This window comes from Macaca mulatta, chromosome 5 (genome assembly GCF_049350105.2).
Source record: "Macaca mulatta isolate MMU2019108-1 chromosome 5, T2T-MMU8v2.0, whole genome shotgun sequence".
In the NCBI taxonomy this organism is placed as follows: domain Eukaryota; kingdom Metazoa; phylum Chordata; class Mammalia; order Primates; family Cercopithecidae; genus Macaca; species Macaca mulatta.
This window is the reverse complement of record NC_133410.1, coordinates 166270695-166294347: the sequence shown is the minus strand read 5'-3', so window position 1 is coordinate 166294347 and position 23653 is coordinate 166270695. Positions and strand designations below refer to the sequence as shown.

The window sequence follows — 23653 nt, the reverse complement described above, 5'->3', positions numbered from 1 at the left end:
GGATATAAGATAAGAACTGTAGCAAGAAAATAATACTGTATCATGCTAATTTCCAGATTTCAATCATTATATTGTGGGTTAAGTAATAGAAAATACACACTGAAATATTAAGGAGGAAAGGACAATTTACTCTCCAATGGACAGAAAAAGAAAATGATACCACTAGTTGCCAAAATATTAACAGTTGGGGAATTTGAGTAACATATATACTTTCCCTTCAACTCATCTATAAGTTTGAATATATTTTTTGTTTGTTTGTTTTGAGACGGAGTCTAGCTCTATCGCCCAGGCTGGAGTGCAGTGCTGCGATCTCGGCGCACTGCAACCTCCGCCCACCCGGGGTTCAAGCGATTGTCCTGCCTCAGCCTCCCAAGCAACTGGGACTACAGGTACGTGCCACCGCACCTAGCTATTTTTTTTGTACTTTTAGTAGAGACGAGGTTTCACCATGTTGGTCAGGATGGTCTGAATCTCTTGAGTTAGTGATCTGCCCACCTGAAGTTTTTTAAAGATACAAATAAAATTATTGAAATTTATGTAGATTAAATCTCTAAGTATGAAAAGCATTGCTATAAACGTTTTAGAAAAAAATAGTTAAAATATCAGAATAGGATAAGATTTCTTAAACAAGTCAAAAAATACAAAATAAAATAAAAATATTGATAAATGTATAATAAAATATGTTTGAAAAGGTATAGCAAAGTAAATGACAAACCACACAGATTTAAATATATTAATATTTATAATGTTTGCTTTATACTTTTTTTTTTTTTTTTTGAGATGGAGTTTCACTTTTGTTGCCCAGGTTGGAGTGCAATGGCGCGATCTCAGCTCACCACAACCTCTGCATCCCAGGTTCAAGCGATCCTCCTACCTCAGCCTCCCAAGTAGCTGGGATTACAGGCATGCGCCACTATGCCTGGATTGTTTTGTTTTGTTGTATTTTTAGTAGAAACGGGGTTTCACCATGTTGGTCAGGCTGGTCTCGGACTCCCACCTCAGGTGATCAGCCCACCTTGTCCTCCCAAAGTGCTGGGATTACAGATGTGAGCCACTGTGCCCGGCTTATCTTTCTTCATTTTTAAGAAAATAAATTATAACAATATAGTAGTCAGCACAACTTTCTTCCCAACCTCTAGATAACCTCTGAAGTTAGCATCTAAATAAATCTCATATAACTTTGTATGATTACCACATATGTGCATGTGTATATGTGTGTGTGCTATGGTTTTGCATTATTAGATTTCATATTAATGGCAGCGTACCAATCATATCATTTTGCAACCAATATAACCAACTAAAGATTAGTATCCAGAATATAAAAAATGTTTAAATGAATAATAAATAGACAAATGTACCAATTTTTAAAAAGGACAAAGATTACAGGCAGGCAATTTGCCAAATGAACAACAGATATATGAAAACATGCTCATTCTCACTAGTAATCAAATTAATTAAAACAACAATAAGGCACCATTTTTCAGTCCTCAGATTGGAAAAATTAAAGTCTGGATTCACCAAACACTGACATAAGTGTGAAGAAGTAGAAACCCTTGGACATAGCTGGTTAGAGCATAAATTGGTACACATATTTTGGATAAAAATATATTTTAATACATGTAATAACATTTTAATAACGTTTAATACACTTAACATGTGCATATCCTAGCAATTTTCCTTCAAAATATTTACCTTTGAGACACTCTTCTATGCTTGAGATTCTTACAAAACCATTTTTCTTATCAGAGATTGTAACAATAAAAAAATATATAAATTTCCCTTAGTAGACAAATGAGTAAACTATTTTGTTCATATTTGCAAGATTTTGCTGCAGTTAACTTTTAAAAACCCACTTTACTGTATCAACATGTACGTAACTTAAAAACATTATGTTCAATCTAAAAAAATTACAATGTGATAGAAACTGTATGTTGCCATTAACATAAAATCTAAACCTGAAGACTAATAGTATGTACAATTTTATGCATATCTACATATACAGTACAGATACCAAAACATATAGGATTCATACACATCAACTTCAGGATGGTATTTATCTAGAGGTTAGGAGAAAGGTTATCCTGGAACTATACTATTGTAATTTTTTTTTAATAAAAAGAAAGTGGTGTGAAGCAAACCTGAAAAATATTAATACATTTAAAATCTCCATGCAAGTACAAAGGGTCTGATATACTATTTTCTGTATTTTTGAAAGAATGAAATTTGCCATAATTAAATATACAATGCATGTATTACAGTATTTTCCCATAACCTCATGTTTACAGATGTATCATTATTTTATGAAAGTCATTTAAAAATTAGTTCATAACTGCTCTCTAAAGTAAACACATATGTATAATGCTATCAGAGTAGAATGCAAAATTATCCTGCTTTTCTGCTTCCAAAGGAACATATTTTATAACATCTTCACAAAAGACTTTGAAAGTGTCCTCTCTTCAGTCCCTGAAATGCCAAAGTTCATCTTCTTACGGGAATTCCCACTATGACAGAATTTCTTAGCTCTCATTTGTGATGAAGGTGTGAGAACAGAGTTATGGCTTGATTCTTAGATGTGTCCCTGTGAGAAAATAAAAAAAGGTGGTTACACGAAGAGGTTGCAACTCAGAGGTGCCAAACAAAATGTAATTTTGGAGAGAAATAGACTCCACAAAACTCTTTTTTTTTTTTCACTATAGTCTAAAAACTTTCCAAATACTGTTTCCTCATATAAATAGAAGACCAAAATAAATGATTTAAATTTTAGTGTTGCCAGAAATGCAATGCAGTTCCCTTTGAAGGAAGGATTTAAAGATTTTTTTTTTTTAACTAAATTTCCCTTTTAATTTGGAAACTCAGATTTACCTTTGAGGCAGAGGACTATTTTTACCAGGGGATGGGACGGAGGAATGGTAAAGCTGCTTTAGTGAGCTCCTTAAATTATGTAACTGTAAGCCAGGAAAGTTAAGTGACAGAATGCAGCCAAGAGAGTTCTGACCAAGATTTTAACTTTCTTACAAAAATAAAATATGTAAATATATAATCAAAATTGTGTCCCTAGAAGTTAGTTTTCTTGTCTAATTTTAATGTTTACTTGTATATCTGTAACCTAAAACTTGTTAAATTTTTGATTTGAGTGGGTGTCATATAGATCTGTGAGTGTTTGTGTGTGATAGCATGGGGTGTGTGTGTGTGTGTGTGAGAGAGAGTGCGTGTGTAGGTTCTGCTATTGTCCCAGCTCTAGTTCGTAAGAGAGTAATGGTTTATACTGGACTACAGTCAGCTGCACATGCAGGCTCTGTCTTCTCCTTACCTCAACATGGAAAAAAGGTTGTAAAAAGAACCAGATCCTTGGGCATTAAACAAGAAAACGTAGTTTTGGTTTACACAATGGTTCCTGAGTTAAAAATAAATCAACGGGATGTTGGGAAATGTCTTTTAGTAGTAGTATTACAATTTTCCTCACTGGAGCAGACATCCTTGTGGATAAAATAGGATACTTCTTCAGATGTTGATCGTCCTACTGTCAGTGATACTATGAAGAAAGAGGTTTCCCCTTAAAGAGAAAATGGTTTCTTCTTTCTACAGGGTCTAGGGTCACTGGGCCACATATCAGGAATATTACTATAAGCTGCTCAGTTTCCTTTGTTCTAGCCCTCTCCCACAGCTCACAAGACATCCCCACCATTACTACTTAGGAGAACTCACAGCTCTCCAAAATCTCCACGTTTTCCTAAATACTGCTGTAGGCATAAAGCCCTGCCCCTGCCTAAAGCCTCAAGCCACTTTATGTGGGATATCCAATGCTCTCACCTCCAGGTAAAGGTAGAGAGCTATTTTGTGGGGAAAAGCAGACACAGCCAAACCCAACACCCTTCAAAGAGGGACAGTCCTGAGACCATGTACCTACACCATTAACATTGTAGGGCTCTTACTATTGGAAATGAAGCAGGAATCTCTCTCCCACATAAGACACACCACAGACACAACACAATTTGATGACCATGAGGAAGAGAGGCAGGCACCTTGAGAAATTCTCACATACATAGCCCAGGCACACAGGGCTTGCAGAAGGCTGGCACAAGACCACGATAACAGAAAGCCCTCCACCACAAGCCTAGTGAGATTGAAGCAACAAGTAATAGCAGTCTACAACTAGGGGCAGTGCAATTGTGGGCTGAGTAACTTCCTTTGTAGCATAAGTGTGCAGAGATGGCTGAGAAATGCAAGGAAACTGTCAGTGCAGGGAAACTGACAGTGAATCAGGGATACTGAAATACAAACACACACACACACACACACACACACACGCAAACCCAGCACACCATGCCCATCCTTAAAGGCAAGACAATTATATACAAATTTGAAGCATTTGTGCACTACTGGTAACCATAGCAACAACAAAACTTAAATACAGTTTAATCTCTGACAACATTGACTTAACTCCTTCACTCATAGCCTGACAGAAGAAAATAGTGCCCATTTTTTCAGGATGCGTATTATTTGTATCAGTCTTTACTGTTATATACATGATATTTAGTATTCAATCAAAACTTATGAGGAAAAATGGAAAGAAAAGAAAATTCTATTATCAAGAATAAAAACAGTCAAGAGAACAAAATTAGATGACCCATATGTTGCAATTACCAGTAAAACAATTTTTAAAATCATAATTAATATGATAAAGAGTCTAGTGGAAAACAGATAACATGCATGCACAGATGGGGGATTGAAATAGAGATAGGAACTACAAGAAAATTCAAGAAATAAAAAATAGAGTATTAGAGATGAATAGTTCCATTTTGGGGGCTCAACAATATAGCAAACACAACAAAAGAAAAATTAGTTCTGTATAATTTAGGAACATTGAAATACAAAAAGAATACAGAACAAGAACTGAGCATTCCTAATATGGAGGAAAATATCAAACCGTCTGGCATTTGAGTAGTTATTATCCCCAAAGAAGAAGTGAGAAAGAACCCAGTGAAGAAGTATTTAAAGAGGTAACAACTGAGAATTTTCCAAAACTAATAAAAGCCATCAAACTATATATCCAAAAAGCCAGGGGACACCCTAGAATGATAGGTACAAATGAAAACAAATAAAAGTACATACACACATTATAGTCAGAATAGTGATCACTAAGGATAAAAAATAAAATCTTGAAAGCTGACAGAGATAAAAGATAAATAACATGAGGAGGAGTAAAAACGAGTTGTAAGACAAACGTCAATATACAACCATCAGTTATGCAACACAATTCCCATCAAAATCCCAATAGAATTTTCTGAGGATATATACAAGCCTATACTAAAATGTGTATAAGAAGGTACATAAATTAGAATAGCTAGAAAAATATTTTAAAGGAAGAATAAATTTGGAGTACTTACACTTCATAATTTTAAAATACTATAATTACCATAATTAAGTCAGTGGAGGGCTAGAAATGGGGTACACATATAAATCAATGAAAAAGAATAGAGAACCAAGGAATAGAGCTAAACAAATATATTCAGCTGATTTTTCATAGAGCTGCAAATGCAATTCAATAAAGAAAGAATGTCTCTTCAACAAATGGTCTGGAACAACGACATCAATAATCAAAGGAGAATCTTGACACATACCTTATACCTTATACCAACAGTGACTCAATGCAGATCATAGATTTCAATGTAAAACTATAAAACTTATAAAAGAGAACATAAGAGAAAATCTTGATTCAGGATTAGTTAATGAGTTCTTAGGCATGACACCAAAGTCATTATCCATAAAAGAAAAGCAAATTGATAAAACAATTTTAACTTGACTATAATTAAAAACTGGTTTTGCAAGTTCCTGTGGGTCTACAGTTATTTCAAATAAGAAGCTAAAATAAATAACTGTATTTCTATAGTCTAGCAATAAAAAAGCCATTTATGATTTGTATTTTATATACTGATTTGCTTTATATACTGATGAGTACAAAATACTGATAAGAATCAAAAAAGACTTAAAAAATGAAAATCTATTAGCTTTTGACAAGATTAATTCTAAATTTATATGGAATAGCACAAATATTAGAATAGCCAAGACAACTTGGAAAAGAACACATCTGGAGACTGCACGCTACCTGATTTCAAGATTTACAGCTGCAATAAATGAGAGGATGTCTTATTTGTGGGTGATAAGTAAATGAAAGCTGCTCAAAATCCTTAGTCATTAGAGAAATGCAAACTAAACTACACACGCACAACCTGCCCCCCACCCCGGCCCCAAAACAGTAGATAACACCGTGTACTGATGAGGATGCGAAGCAGGTGGAATTCTTAGTCACTGTTTGTGGGAATGCAAAATGGCACAGCTACTTGGAAACAGCTGAGTGGTTTCCTGTACAGATAAACATACTCTCACCTTTTGATTCGGCAATCCTACCTGCAGGGTTTACTCAAGAAAAATGAAAACGTACATCCACAAAATAACCTTTACAAGGAAGTTTATGCATTTTATTAACAACTATCTGAAACTGTAAACAACTCAAATGTTCATCAACTAGTAAATAGATAAACCAATTGTGGAATAGCCATTAAATGGATTAAATGGAATACGAGTGAGCAATAAAACGCAATGCAAAAATTTTATATTCAATTTTTAAATGAATTTTAAATGAATTAAGCGAACTATTCCAAATTCAAAGCCTATAAACTGTGCAATTTCATTTATTTGACCTTTTGGAAAGGCAGACTGTTAGGACAGAAAACAATATCCATTGTAACCTGAGCCAGGATGTTGGATAATTGAGTTGATCATAAAGGAACACTAGAGAATTTGGGGGGAAGTGAGTGAATTGCTCTATATCTTGTTGTTGTGGTGGTTACGTAACTGTATGAGTTTGTAAAAATTCACAGAACTGTATACTCAAATAGGTGAATACCTCAATAAGTCTGGCCTTAATTGAACCATGAGAAACTAAGATAGTCTGAACCACTCTTCACACAAATTCACAAAGAGGAAAGAGGTTTCCTTGTGCAGAGGTCAGTTAGTGGAATGGGGGCCAGCCATATATAGAGGACTGCTGAGACCAGTGTAGTGAGTGATACCCAAAAAGCCCTTGGCAGAGAAAAGCAGCAAAGTGGAAAGACAAGAATGGCAAAGTAGAGATACCTGAGTACATATTTGGAATATATGTGAGGAAGTATTCTGAGACTCTCCCCCAAATTACTGGAGGATTTTTTGAGTTAAGACATTTGCTGACACATGGGTGAAGGTATATGCTCTAATAATGTTAAAATCATGATTGTTATTCATGGTTTGGTGATGCCTGGAGCATACAGATTTCATAAACCACACATGCCCACTCTCACACACAAACACATATATCATCTTTATATTTACATATGTTATTTTCAAATCTATGTGATTTTATTTTTTTAAATTCTGAATGGTAGAGCCAAACAAATTAAGTATGCCAGAGTGCTAACTTCAGAACAACTGTTTCTATATGAAGGCAAGAGTGACTTGCAGATTTGTTCCCACAAATATGAGCATGGTAATTGTGATCATTTTGTTCTATCTTTTGTAAGTGTTCTAAAATGAACACAATATCGTATGTTCTCACACTAAAAGAAGCTGAAGTCTCTTTGGGATTTTGAACACTGAATACAAAGAAAAATAATTAAAAGAGCGATAAAATGTAGCTGAGTAATAGTGTTGAATGTTGAAACATTAAAACATGCAAAAGTGGTCACAGGTAGCAGCGATGTTGGGAGATCACAACTGTAACCTGGGGCCTAAAATTGTTTTACATTCTAGACATCCTTACAGTTTCTGTGTTACAGTCCAGTCTTGATGAATCCTGGCTATGCTATGGTTACATTTTAAATTTTTGTTTTTGCATTGCCATGAGATCTTGTTATGGAATTTTTTTTAAGTTAAGGTGACCTCAGTGTGTTTCTCTCTTACATGTTTTAAAACAAACTAATCAGTGGTTGAGTCAAGCTTTCTGTGTCTTATTTTAAGTTCTAGTAACTAGATTTAATCCTTGATCCAGATACCAAGTGTCAAATATATATTCCAGACTAAATTCAGGAATACATATTTTATTCTTGCTCCACAGAAACTTCTGGAGAGTGCCTCTTTCATTTCGGTTCTCCACAGTGATTTAAATCCTGCCTGGCAATTTAACTTTCATCGTTAGAGATGAAGCACCTGCTGCTGGGTCAGCCTGCATCCTTTTATACAGAGTACCTTCAGCCTTCCTATAACTATTCTTCAATTATCCTCCAAGATAGACTCTATCACTGATAGGTGACATTGCTTATTACCTATTTTCCGTCATCATTCTTTCTGCACATCATGCTCCTTCTGTACAGTCGGATTTCCTCCTATCATACGTAACTGGCTCCAGTTTTGCTTTAAACAAATCATTTTTTATTTTCTTCTTCCTGGGGACACAGAAATACTACATATTCTAGCCTAACATGAGGTTATCTGGTATTCATATGAGTAGTTCCGGTCAATGAGCTGTGAAGGGAGGTCAGATGTGTCATTTAGGGGTTATCATAGAGCAGCTGAGAGTTCTCCACATTCTCTCTTCCTTTGCAACGGTGATCATGCAGTCAAATGATAAGATGGTTAAGCCATGGGATGGAAAAAAGCAAAGCAAAACTGGATTGATGGTACACTTGCAGAAGGAGTCTGGGGAGTGGCTTGACCTGAATTGTAAGTGTAACATGAATGAGAAAAAAGCCTGTCAAGTGTTAAACCACTGAGATTTTGGAGTTTGTTACTTATCTCACTCATTGTTTGTGTTTAGTTCATAAATCTAGTCTCTAAGGCCTGCCTGTCACATATAACTACCAACTACTGTTAATTCTGTAGACCGATTCCAACTTTTTACTGCTAAAAATACCCTTGAAGAGTCATGGCATGCCACTGTAACTTGTGATATCCCCATGGCACTAAATAAAATTGTGAAGTAGATTATATTTGGTTTTGATGATTAAGTTGCCACATCAATTCCACCACATCCCCTTTTCAAACCTCAGTAAAGATCTTTCTACTCTTAAGAGCCTTTACGTTTAATAAAATGAGTTGAGTTCTATTTTTTAACTATCATACCTGAGAGTATTTTAATAAAGAAATAAGATTTGGTTTATTGGAATTTTGATAGTAATGCATAAGGAATTCATTTGGAGGTTGCACATTTCATCCTGTCTTAGACTTTATCACAATGAATATTTTTCATCACCAGATCTCTCTGGTATTGATCTATAAGAAAAAAAGTGAAATGTAAGACAGCGAAGAAAAAAGTACCAGCCTGGGACTTCAAAATGCTGTAGAATGAAATTCCAGTCCTCTAAAATTAGAAGGATGTTTCAGTTTTCAATCTTTTATTTTAAATTTTGTTGTATATAATCATGTATATATAATTATTGATTCTGTATATATCAATATGTATATAGAATAAATTAATATTATTATATTTTTATATCTAATGTATTCTATATTTAATGATATATATAATTAAAATGTTGAGTAGAAGGTGACTAGATACATTTTCACATATAGTCACATATTGTAAGCCATTTACAGAGGCTTCAAATTCCAATGCACATAAAACTTTTAAAAGGTCAATGCATGTTGAAAGATATGTTGAATGTTTTAATAATAAAATTCCCGTACAACAATACTCTCTTTTCATTACCTCACAAAGATGAACTTCTAGGAGCTAGTATGTAGATTACTTGCAAAATTAAAATATAAAGAGATAATTCTCTATTTTTATTTGGTGGCAGTCAGATAATCTAAATCTAAAGTGCTAAATAGAATTCTGCAACTCTTTGGCATTAGTTGCAAGTATTTATGCTCTGTAAGCTAATAAGATTCTTAATAATATGGCATTTCTGTGTGACTCAGGTTTTAATTAGATTGCAATATTAAAATATCACTAATAAAACCGCAAAGGAAATTATTTGCTTTCTTTGATAATTTACAGAATATTTATTATTGCAGAGTATTCCCTTGTAGCCAATCTTAATTGAGAAATAAAGTGGGATAATGGAGAATCCACAGAAACCTGTACAGTTCTACAGTTCATAAAATTATAGCATGAAAAACAATCCCATTTAAAATCTGCTTATTATATGTTTTAAATATCTGCAGATCTTCAAGTTTTTTCCATCTCCAATGCTAACATTATAGTCCAGTTATCTTATTCATCTTACTTTACTTATCATCCAGACTGATATTTATTTTTTATTGTCATTTTCTTCTTCACAAGTCAACTGGAGTGAACATTTTAAAACATAAATATTATCATGACAATCTTTCTTCAGTTCTATTGGCTGTTGGCCATTTTCACACCTATCCAGGGCATGAAAAATGGAGACTGCATTTCCTAGATGACTTTGACAAAAGGGTTCAGAAATTACTTAGATTCTACCCATATGATACAGTCTTACAGGACAAGAGAAGCAGAGAAGTAGACTATATTCTTTAATGGCAGAGGCAATGGACAAATGGACTTGAGCACGCATGAAATTTTACAGTGATTAACTTGACTTTATTTCCCTCTTCAAGGGCCATAGGGTAGGGATGACATTTGTAGTAGCTTTCTCAACTTTATTCACCTCTATGTTTCATAGCAGCTTTTTAAAAAAAAAAAAAAAAAAAAAAAAAACCTCTGTAGCACAAATTGAGAAGGGCACCTGAAAGATACTGATGGCCCTTTCTGGAGTTTGTCCTTTTAGTTCTTCCAACAGATTTGTTAGTGATTATTTTCCTGTATAAAATAGTTTCTTTTTGAAATACATAGACTGTTTTCTAGTTTCCTGACTTAATGCTGACTCATACACAATTTTCAGTGGCTTTATTTTTTATTTTTTTTATTTTTTATTTTTGAGATGGAGTCTCACTCTGTTGCCAGGCTGGAGTGCAGTGGCATGATCTTGGCTCACTGCAACCTTCGCCTCCAGGTTCAAGCTATTCTGCCTCATCCTGAGTAGCTGAGATTACAGGTGCTCGCCGCCATGCCTAGCTAATTTTTGGTATTTTTAGTAGAGACGGGGTTTCACCATGTTGTTCAGGCTGGTCTTGAACTCCTGACCTCAGGTGATCCACCAGCCTCAGCCTCCCAAACTGCTGGGATTACAGGTGTGAGCCACCATGCTCGGCCCCTTCAGTAGCTTTCTATTGCTTTATGGATGAAGCACAAAATACTCTACAAGGTACTGGTCCAGACTTGTCTAGTGCCAGTTATCTGGAATTCTACAGCTGCTGAAGTCATCAAAAAGGGTCTGAACTCAATTGCAGTTTTCTGACATCTGGTATTGATCAGCATCCCTAACCCTGCCAGTGCAGAAATAAATCACTACTTTCTAACATCTTCATTTCTAACTCACACTTTACAAACTCTTCTAATAATGTTGCCAGTATTTTCTTCTTAATAATTCCCTGCTAAGGACATGCGACTATTCCCTAATGTCTACTAAAGAAGGTACAAACTTGATCTTCGAAGTCAAATCACTGCTCTACATTATCCATATATATATGAACAAAATTCAGGATGCTGGTTGTTTTCACCTAACAATACTCTTACAAACTGTTTTTGTCTAAGACACATCTTCTGCTCCAAGCCTACTCCAATTTCCATCTGTCCAAATCTTATCCCTGGCTGAAGAGGCTTATCAAAAGTGATTTAAACATTTTTAATGCTCCCAACAAGATATACGTTACCACTGATATAGTTACATAGGCAATTTGGCTTAAGAGTATTGTGATCTTTGTATTGATGTTCTCGACTTTACTATTTTTGTCAAGAAACCAGTACAAGGGAGGCTATTATCAGTTATCCTGAAAAAATACTCATTGCTATGACTAGGGCAATAAATCAACAATCTAATATTTTTAATTAAGGTGTAAAATAACTTAGGTAATCAAATATTTTCAAGACTGTCAAATATAAAAGATTGGTGGACAGAAGGCATGCCAGTCTTGCAAGGATATTAGGATATTCTTTATGATATATTAGGATTCAATATTTTCATTTATAAGTATCTTAATTATCACCAAGAAAAAGCATATGAAATGTAATAACAAGTTGAGGGAGCTGCAGAGTACCAGTCTTAAGTAAAACCCATTGTTATATCAGTGAACTGCCTAGCATAATGGTTTGTATAAAATACTAGTATCTGTATATTGAATTATAAAAGTTTTCAAATTATGATGTTGTTTTATTCTGAAAACAGCTGTATAAGCTACACATTATAATACACTTATATTTCAGAAAAAAACACCTAAGCTCTGAAGTGTCTAAATGACTCGTCCAGGGCCCAGGCATCATTGGAGATTCTTCTCATTTACATTTGGTCTACAATATAGTCTTATAAATTGGTTGACTAATTGAATTTAATAATCACTAAAGAATTATAAAATGCAAAATTTTTCTTTATTTCCTTTATACTTTTTTTTTCTTTGGTGGCATGGTTTGTCTCTGTGTTCCCAACCAAATCTCATGATCAATTGCAATCCCAAGTGTTGGAAGTGGGGCATTGATATGGTTTGGCTGTGTCCCCATCCAAATCTCATCTTGAATTCCCATGTGTTGTGGGAGGGACCTGGTGGGAGGTAATTGAATCATGGGGCAAGTCTTTCCCATGCTGTTCTTGTGACAGTTAATAAGTCTCACAAGATCTGATGGCTTTAAAAAGAGGAATTCCCCTGTACAAGCTCCTCTCTGCCTACTGCCATTCATGTAAGATGTGATATGCTCCTCCTTGCCTTCTGCCATGATTGTGAGGCTTACCAGCCATGTGGAACTGTAAGTCCAATTAAACCTCTTTCTTTGTAAATTGCCCAGTCTCGGGTGTGTCTTTGTCAACAGCATGAAAATGGACTAATACTAATAATTGGTACCAGTAGAGCGGGGTGCTGCTGAAAAGATACCCAAAAATGTGAAAACGACTTTGAAACTGGGTAATAGGCAGAGGTTAGAACAGTTTGGAGGCCTAGAAGAAGGCAGGAAAATGTGGGAAAGTTTGGAACTTCTTAGAGACTTGTTGAATGGCTTTGACCAAAAGCCTGATAGTGATATAAACAATAAGGTCCAGGCTGAGGTGGTCTCAGATGGAGATGAGGAACTTGTTGGGAACTGGAGCAAAGGAAACTCTTGTTATGTTTAGCAAAGAGACTGGTGATATTTTGCCCTTGCCCTACAGATTTGTGGAACTTTGAACTAGAAAGAGATGATTTAGCATATTTGGTGGAAGAAATTTCTAAGCAGCAAAGCATTCAAGAGGTAACTTGGGTGCTGTTAAAGGCATTCAGTTTTATTAGGAAAGCAGAGTATAAAAGTTCAGAAAATTTGCAGCCTGACAATGCGATAGAAAAGAAAAACCCATTTTCTGAGGAGAAATGCAAGCCTGCAGAAATCTGCATAAGTAACAAGGGGTCAAATATTAATCCCCAAGACAATGGAGAAAATGTCTCCAAGGTATGTCAGAGGTCTTCACAGCAGCCCCTCTGATCACAGGCCCAGAGGTTTCGGAGGAAAAAATGGTTTCCTGGGCCAAACCCAGTGTCCCCATGCTGTGTGCAGCCTAGGGGCTTGGTGCCCTAGGTTGCAGCCACTCCAGCCATGGATGAAAAGAGCCAATGTAGAGCTTGGGCCATGGCTTCAGATGGTGCAAGTCTCATACCTTGGCAGTTTCCTTGTGGTGTTGAGCCTGCGGGTACACAGAAGTCAAGAATTAAGATTTGTGAATCTCTACCTAGATTTCAGAAGGTGTATGGAAATGCCTGAATGTACAGGCAGAAGTTTTCTGCAGGGGCGGGGCTCTCATGGAGAAGCTTTGCTAGGGAAGACCAGAAGGGAAATGGGAGGAGCTCCTACACAGAGTCTCTAATGGGGCACCACCTAGTGGAGCTGTAAGAGGAAGGCCACCATCCTCCAGATCCCAGCATGGTAGATCCGCTGACAGTTTGCACTGTGTGCCTGAAAAAGCCATAGACATTCAATGCCAGCCTGTGAAGGCAGCCAAGTGGGAGGCTGTACCCCGCAAAGCCAAGGGGTGATACCCACCTCTTGCATCAGAGTGACCTGGATCTGAGATATGGAGTCAAAGGAGATCATTTTGGAGCTTTAAGATTTAAGTGTCCCGCTGGATTTGGGACTTACATGGGGCCTGTAACTCTTTTGTTTTGGCAAGATTCTCCCATTTGAAATAGTTGTTTTTACCCAATGCCTGTACCTCCATTGTATCTAAGAAGCAACTGCTTTTGATTTTACAGGCTCATAGGAGGAAGGGACTTGCCTTGTCTTGAATGAGACTTTGGACTGTGGACTTTTGAGTTAATGCTAAAATGAGTTAAGACTTTGGGGGACTGTTGGAAAGGCATGATTAGTTTTTAAATGTGAGGACATGAGATTTGAGAGGTGTCAGGGGCAGAATGATATGGTTTAGCTGTGCCCCTACCCAAATCTCATTGGAATTCCCATGTGTTGTGGGAGGGACCTTGTGGGAAGTAACTGAATCATGAGACAAATCTTTTCTGTGCAGTTCTTGTGACAGCAAATAAGTCTCATGAGATCTGATGGTTTTAAAAAGAAGAATTCCCCTCTGCCTGCTGCCATCCATGTAAGATGTGACTTGCTCCTCCTTGCCTTCAGCCATGATTGTGAGGCTTCCCCAGCCATGTGGAACTGTAAGTCCAATTAACCTCTTTCTTTTGTAAATTGCCCAGTCTTGAGTATGTCTTTATTAGCAGCATGAAAATGACTAATACAGGCCTGGTTGGAGGTGAATGAATCATAGGGCAGAGTTCCCATGAATGGTTTAGCACCATCCCCCTTGGTACTGTATGCTGAGTTCTCATGATATCTGGTTGTTTAAAAGTGTGTAGCACATCCCCCATCTCTCTCTTCCTCCTGTTCCAGCCATGTGAAGTGCCTCACTCCCTGTTCACCTTCCACCATGATTTTAAGTTCTGTGAGACCCCACCAGAAGCTGATGCCACCAACCTTCCTGTACAACCTGCAGAATAGTGAGTCAGTTCAACCTCTTCTTCACCTGGTCTCATGTATTTCTTTATAGCGATCAGAGAATGGACTAATACATATGGCAATAGAATAATTCAGGTGGTCCATTTCCTATGAAGATGTACCATAGGGGAATGTAGGATTGTGATCCAAATACATGAAGTTCTATCAGCAATAACCCTCTGTTCTTCATTTTTAAATTGAAATAGTTGAGATTCAAACAGATTGAGCCACAAAGCTTTTTAAGGGTGAAAAAAATCTATTTTTATCTTGACTACCAAGAAAATAATGAGGCTAAGCTCATTAAAATGTCAGTAATGGAATCAAACCCTAGTTGTTCTATATAATCAAACTACATAAACCAAATGAAGTAATTTTATATAAATAATAAGTGAATAAACCACATACTAAATAAGCTCCATATTCTTGAAATTTTCCTACAGTTTTAAAATGACACTTTAATTGAACATTTTTGGTTTTGTAGTTGACCACAGTCAACCAGTGAAGTGGCTGTTTTATTATGTTTTGCTTCTGGCTGAGTGTGAAAGGAAAGGGAGGTTTGTGGGGGAGGTGGCTTTTATTTCTATATAGATGTTGGCAGAAATAGAAAACAGAGGGCTGAAAATTACTAGTTAGGTACTGTACATCCTGTTTGTGAAAAAGGTCCCCTTTTCACATGAATGTCAATGAGAATTCTCTTTATCCTTACATTTTCTAGCGCATAGTCTCAGTATGTTTTAACATTCATTCTAACAAAACAAATGTTGAAATTATGAGTTTTTATATAAAATCCTTCTGTGTACTGGTCCCTCTAAATGTGCTTTGTTTCGCTGATATTATAGTTATTCATATTGGGCACCCAGTCCTCCTTTAGTTTATATTTTTTATTTTATTTGGGGCTGCAAGAGTCATTTAAAAGAAATAGTGATTTGTTTCTTTTGCATGACAGTCATCAATATTTTGGTGACTAACTCCATTTTTGCCACATAAATTTCTTCATAAAATGTTCTTTGTTTTACCATGATATCTCATTTTTCTATAATAAAAATAGGCTTTTATGCTATACAGATGTATAATATGGTAAATTCTCCACAATAGTAAAAGGTATTTAGAATATGACTTATGGAATAGCTTTACCTTAAAGAACCAGCCATGTTAAGCTTTGCAGGGTATATAGAGAGATGTCTGTATTCTCAGTTATGTAAGAGCAGTTGGTTAAAAAGTGACTGTATAGTGATGCAAAATGATGATAGAGCATCTCTAGCTGTTTCATGCATTGCATAGGAGGATACGTACATTTATTTGGAAAGTAAAATGTACCTTAATACCTATGTAGGGAGTGGAACAGCCATAACACTTTGTAAAGTGTACATAAAACTTAAAGCATTATTTTAAAAAAGCCATCAGTGGTTATGTTGTACTATGTTATATTTCTCTACAGACATGGAAATCAGTGCTTGCTTCCCAGAGTAATCTTCAAATGAATATAGTCTTAAACTAAACAGACACCCAATTCTTGAAATACACACACACACAACCCCCCACCAACACATACACACGGCATGCACCCCACACTATACAACAAATATTGGGCTCATTCCTAGGAAAAAAAAAACACCTACTTTCTGAAAGTCCTCATTTGGTTCAATCAAAAAGGATGTAAGCATATAAATTTCTATGAGTATTGGCTATTAGGAATAAAAGTTTTCTTCAAAAACATAAACATATACTTTTCTCAAAAGTGTTTTCTGAATATATTGAATTATAAAGTGTCAAATACTGAAATAAAGGAAATAAATGGCATCAAGTGCCCAAATTTAGGGAGAAGACATCCCTTCAAAACTTAACAACCGAATCATTTTTACAATACGCAGTCAATATCCCAGACTCCCTCTCCCTAGTGGGCATAACTAGAACAACAGGAAGGATGATCACTGGATTCATGAGGGGAAAACCACAGCTTTTTCCTCCTACATTAAAAGAGGAGGACTTACTCTTCCCTAAAAATCCAACTCAGTATGTCTCAAAAATATTCAATGAAATGGAGTTGTCTAAAACTAAGGGGGATAATGCTTCACTTCCCTTTGGCTATGTGTTTGTACCATACTCTATGACCTATTTATTTTGTCTCTGTGACTAAAGGTTAAAGAGGGTGGGAGAGAGCCAGCAGGGCAGAGAGAAGTGGCAGCATGAAGCTGTCTGCATGCCCACGATTTGGCAGCGGAAGGGCTGTTAGTCCCCCATGAATTAAGTGGCAATGAAAACTAGCTGGGCGTGAGATGTCTTGCTGGTAGGCTGCCGAAGAGCACCAAACAGCAATAGATTGTGTGTTGGGTTGCCAAACGCAGGATCTGGGAAAGGGAAAAGAAAAAGAATGAATTTCCACATTAAGTGACAGTGCTGTGAGGAAACTACTTACAGTTTTGCCCTGAAATAACTCATACCTGCCCCTACAAGGGAGCTGGCATTTGGACACTTGCCATGCACAAGGCATTGAGAGGCAGCCAGACTGGATATGAGCACACTAAATCTACACCACCTATCTGATATTCACATGTCCTTTGTGTAGCTCCTATCCCTCCTACCCTCACTGAACCCTGGCACCACAAATTTATTTCTTTTATGTACTGAATTTCAGTGTAAGCTTTCACTTAGAGAAAGAGTGCCATATATAGAGAGAGAGTCAAATATAAAAATTGTAGAATTAGTTTTCTGTAAGAAACCAGGTTCAAAATTCTACAACTTCATACAGTTAGACATCACACAGAGCAGGGTGAGATATGTCAGCATTCAACAACTTATACAGGAGGTTTGCTGGTTAAAAAGGGAGATTCACCTCTAATTTTCTCACTGGAAGTCACCTTAACATCTGGGCTTACTGCCTTGTACCATCAAACACTATGAAGGTGCGCGTATGTGTATGTAAACATACATACACACAAATATGTATATGTGCCATATATATACAATATTATACGTGTAATTATGTTGAATTATTTTTCAGAGAAGAGATAAAATATGACCAAAAATACTAGTTTTACTTTTTCTTTACAAAACTTATTTTTCAAACTTTGGGTTAATGTTTTAATTGATGATGTCAGCTACAAAAAGATAACTGGCTCTATCATAAGATATGCAAGCCTTATAGATATTGTAGAAACTTCTGAAATAAAAGCTTTTTTAAATTAATAAATATACACTGGCGACGTTTTAGCCATGTCATGACCCCTTACATTTCAGTTACAACACTAATTAGATAAAATCTGATAAATATAACTATGATTAATTATCCAGATATTGTAATATACAACTTTATCTTATACAAAGGAAACAATACATTTTGAGAAATGTCTACAAAGAGATGTTTCTGTGTAGATACATTTTTATTCTTCTAAGCATATGTGTAATATTTGGAAAATGTAAAATCTTTTATTTTCTGTGTCTTCAATATAGATGTAGAAGAAAGAAAAATGTACCTTTACTCTATACTACCTATTGTCCTAAATGATCTTGAATAATTAACTCCAGTTTTGAGATTTTATTACTGTAGTGTCATTTATTTGCTGATTTTCTGATATTTTTAACACTCTTTTGATATTTAAGATATTTCACGTCTTTTTTCTGAAAGTATAACATGTCTGGGATGTAATATATAATAGAATATTAGTAACTTTAATAAAATGACCACAAATTTGAGAAAATCATATCATAATTCTTTGGTATTAGAACACATTGCCTATTGTGGAAGCTTCATGAGTCTCAAATGCCTATCTCAATAGTTTATATTTATAATTTTCAAGACAATTTGATACTTTTTAAGGTATGCTAATTGGATTGCAAATTTTCATGATTAAAGATAAAAATAAAAATAAACAAGCCTCATCTTTCTAAACCTATTTTTATAGGTCCTAAGCATAATACACATATATATAGATATATAGTATCTATCATATATTACATAGACAAGTATATACGTAGTATATAAATATATATGCTGTGTGTGTATACTATATATAGTAGCCCATCTTGGATTAAGATCACTCAATTTCCAGCACACCAACATGGCACATGTATACATATGTAACAAACCTGCACTTTGTGCACATGTACCCTAGGACTTAAAGTATAAAAAAAAAAACACTCAATTTCTATACAAATATTACAATTGTATTATGTGGAATATGCTGCCAAATTAGATTCCAGTGAAATGTAAAATAAGTTGAGACTGGAGAAAATGTGCAAAAATAGTGAAAAATATATGCATTGTTATCGTATAAAATTGATGGATTTCTATTGCAAATTATTATTTCACAAATGCATTATAATTACATGTATCCATGAGTAGATTGTAATTGACACAGAAAATTTCCATATATGGAGTGGTATTTACTGAAGCAACTGGTATGATATCGAAAATTGGGTGCAGAGTGGAGTTTATTAACAAACTTAATTAAGATGTTAAGCATGAAATTAGTGGAATAGAGGATATGTTTGGGGAACCAACAGAGGTTAGACTTGGTGAGTAGAATGGGAAAGTGAGCACACAGTAGGGACAGATATTCATCCTAAACTTAGACAAAAGTGTCTATAATCATGAAGATAAAGAATATGAAAATTTACAGTTTGAGTAGTGACCTAACACATGCCATTTAAAATTAATTGTTTGGCTTTTAAAGAACAAGTCACAAATATATTCTGCTTTCATATTTGTGAATCCTATTTGAATTCTTTTTACTTTCATATGGTATTATAGGAAGATGCCAAACATTTGTTGATATAGTTACTTTAAAAGTGCCCAGAAATACACAGGAATGCTTTGAGAGAGAAAATGTTCCAACTACATAGAGATATACAATTCCATCTTCAAAACAGCAATAAAAATATCTGATTTTTTACAGTAAAGAAATAATTTATAAATAAATGTGTGTATTATCCAAAGAGCTTCTAACTTTTTGGTGCAGAAACTACTACAGCTACCCTTATTATTGACTATTTGTAAAAGAAAAATTTTAAATTAAAATTTGAGGTTTCAGTTATCATATGAATTTGGTTTTTTTCAAACTCTTTCTCAAAATTTGTAAATTCAACAAGGAATGCAAACAAAATCATACATGATTCACATTTTCAGGGTTAATAAAAAAAGAAGAAAACCCATAAACTTTAAATTACATGTAAGTAGAGTGATACTTCAATTCTGACAATGCTAGGACTTGGACTAGGTAGAAGTGAATGAGACACTACCCTTGAGGTGAAATTTAGGTATGCCGCAGAACCTTAGTAATCAAGATAAATAGACTGGAGCTAGTGGTTCATGCTTGTAATCCCAGCACTTTGGGAGACCAAGGCGGGCAGATCACCTGAGGTCAGGAGTTCGAGACAAGCCTGGCCAACATGGTGAAACCCCGTCTCTACTAAAAACACAAAAATTAGTGTGGCATGGTGGCGTATGCCTGTAATTCCAGCTACTTAGGAGACTGAGGCAGGAAAATTGCCTGAACCCAGGAGGCGGAGGTGACAGTGAGCCGAGATCGTGCCACTGCACTCTAGCCTGGGCGACAAGAGTAAAATTCCATCTCAAAAAAAAAAAAAAAGAAAAAAAGAAAAGGAAGATAAACAATAACTTAATGCAATGATTTAAAATAAAAATTAATGCAAATAATTCATGATTAACAGAATATTGAATTTTAAATAAAGACAGTCTCCCTTAGTCGTCACAGTGCCAGGATGAAGGTGAGGTGGCTGAGGTGAGTTGTACCAATGCAGGGTTAGATCCTGTCTTTATTTAATTATAAAAGCTTGGAGCCCCTTGGCGATGTGTAGTGAAGGGAAAGAAGGAAAGAATAGAATAAAAGTAAACATCCTGCAAAATAAAAGATACACTAAAATCTCTCCTTATCCCAGACCACTGTCATGAACATCATCCATTAAATAGCTTCATGTTATTACACTGACAAAAGACAGTCTTGAACCAAGAAACTTTTCAACAAAATGCACCAACACCACAGAAAGCTACCATATGAAGAAAAAAGAAAATATGAATCATAGCAGTTTAGCAAATAAAATTTCTCCCAAAGGAAACTAACATGAAGCATACTGAAACAGAACATGCTAATCTGAACTAAATATATTATGATGAGGATTTAGATATTTTAAATACAAACCTAAAACCAGAAATGCAAATAAAAAGAGAAATGAATTAAGAAATTAAATTCAACAAGAGTCGATAGGATTTAGGGAAAAATTGCAGAAAAAGACTAATCTCAGAAATGTAGAATAAATTACAAGATTTCAATTATAATGTAAAAAAGGGGAACAGAAAAAATAAGCATTAAAAAAGACAAAAAAAATGAAGAAATAAGTAAAAAGACAGAAGAAAGTAATTGAAATGAAGACAGACACAGAAGGTCTAACATTCATATAATGAAAGTAAAAATAAAACAGAATTTAATGTTTAAGAGTAGAATCCAAGAAAATTTTCTATAAAGATAATGTACCCTAGAACTTAAAGTACAATAAAAATAAATAAATAAACAAATAAAAGAAAAAAATAATAATATAAATCTACATATTAGCAAAGTTTACTGTTAATCTGGGTGCACTGAGCTGGAATGATCAACTTGAAACATATTCGAAGAACATGAATTGGTGTACAGATATACAATAAATTCCTTGGTGACTCCAAGCAAAACAATTTATTTATTCATTTACAAGGTAAGAGAACACATGAACACAGAGGAGAAGAACATGCATGGGGGCTATTGGAGGGAGGAGGGTGAGAGGAGAGGGAGGACGAGAAATAATAACTGATTGATACTTGGCTTAATACCTGGGTGATGAAGTAATTGGTACAACAAACCCCCATGACACATGTTTAAGTATGTAATAAACCTGCACATCCTGCACATGTACTCCTGAACTTACAAAAAAGTTAAAACACCCCCAAAACACCCACAGTAATTCTAATCCAAGTAGCCACTATAGTAACTGCCATTGTCTAAGAATTTCAAAGGCTTTTGTTGATTAATTAATGAATATACCTTATTCTCAATGAAAAAAACATATGAGATGACAATTTAGTGACATAACTATTTAACTGCATGCACATACACAGACATACACGTATATTATACATATAAATGTATCTGAGGTGATCGCATTTACTAGAGTGGCTACCTGGATTAGGATTACTTTCGACTTTGCCGATGAAAGAATTCAGGGGTATTGTTTGGTTACCCTGTAACTGTAATATCATTACTGCAGAAATGCCCTGAGATATACTCAAGGATTTACACATAGTGATGTATATTGCTGCACCATTTCCAATCAGAAAAGAGATAAAAATTAGTATTTTGGAATGCTGAAATAGTTTAGAAAACTAGAAAGCATTTTATTAAACTATGAAAACAAACTACATCTGTATATATTGATATGACTAGATTTGCTTTATATCTCATGTAATCAGATAATTCCTATTTTTTCCTGGTATTTGTATTATGGGCAGGCATAGAAACAAAAATAATTATCTCTACAGAAGGCATAAAATTAAACTTAAAAAGATATTGATCAGGTGAGTAATCTGCATGGTCTTAGTACTAAATTAATAATTTACAAGGATGGGTGTTATTAAATTGAGCAATATGTGAAGCCCTGAATTAAATAGCATATATATTCTCACTCTATGTAGAACTACCTAATAAATCACTTAGAATGAATCAAATTGACTTATTTTATACTTATAAATTTTAATGGCATGTAGTCTAACTCATTCATTTTCATTGAAATAAAACAATAAATTTAAAGTTTCATTAAACAAGATTTGATGTTTTTCCAGATAATAGTTGTGTATGCATTCCAAAATGTCACAAAGATTTTATTTAATAACCCTTCAACTCAATAAGAAAAATACAAAGTGTCTAATTAAAATGGTTCAAGAAAAAATAAAGCTGGTTTTGCATCATATTTCTCACGATCAACATGCTAAGAAGTTGAAAGTTGAATAGTATTTTCAAAAAACTTAATGAAAGGAACTGTAAGTTATATATTTGATTTGCAGTTCAGGTATTGTTAAAATACAAATGCTATTGAAAAACCTTTTTAGAAACAACTCAAGAGCTATGATATACATGTATTATTTCTGAAGAATGTAAAAAAACAATGAGCTACACCCTTCCAAGAAATGGCTGGGGTGAATGATGAACATTTGATATTTATCGAAATGTAGAACTAAGACTAAAACAAAGTTGAAGATACATATGAAAGAATGCTCTCTGAGTGTTATATATTCTGAGAAGAAACAATGTAACAAACAGCAAAATTTTTTAAAGCATAAGTACAAAGATAATTTCCATGGAAAAATGCAAAGAAGACATACCCAATAGTAAAGGAAAAACAATAAACGTAATACTATTGGAAACATGAGAATTTGAAGATAAAAAGAAAAAATATATGAGTATTTTCAGATAACATGATATTCATGATAACACTAGGAAAATCCCTAAACGATAATTATGTTTTAGAAAATCAAATGAAATAATTTAATAAAGCAACAAAATATAAAATTGACATGCAAAAAAATCACTAGCCTTCATAATCAGTCAGAAAATATAATAGAAAAAAGTATTAAAAAAAATCAACAGAAATACA

The 23653-nt window shown here is 34.7% G+C and overlaps 1 long non-coding RNA gene across 1 annotated transcript; it reads left to right on the top strand.

The window, feature by feature from the left end:
* The first annotated feature begins 265 nt into the window (after positions 1–265).
* LOC144340867 (uncharacterized) lies at positions 266–15024 on the top strand. The gene is made up of 3 exons (XR_013417364.1): positions 266–389; positions 14532–14676; positions 14909–15024. It is a non-coding gene; the product is annotated as an uncharacterized LOC144340867 (long non-coding RNA).
* Positions 15025–23653: the final 8629 nt, after the last annotated feature.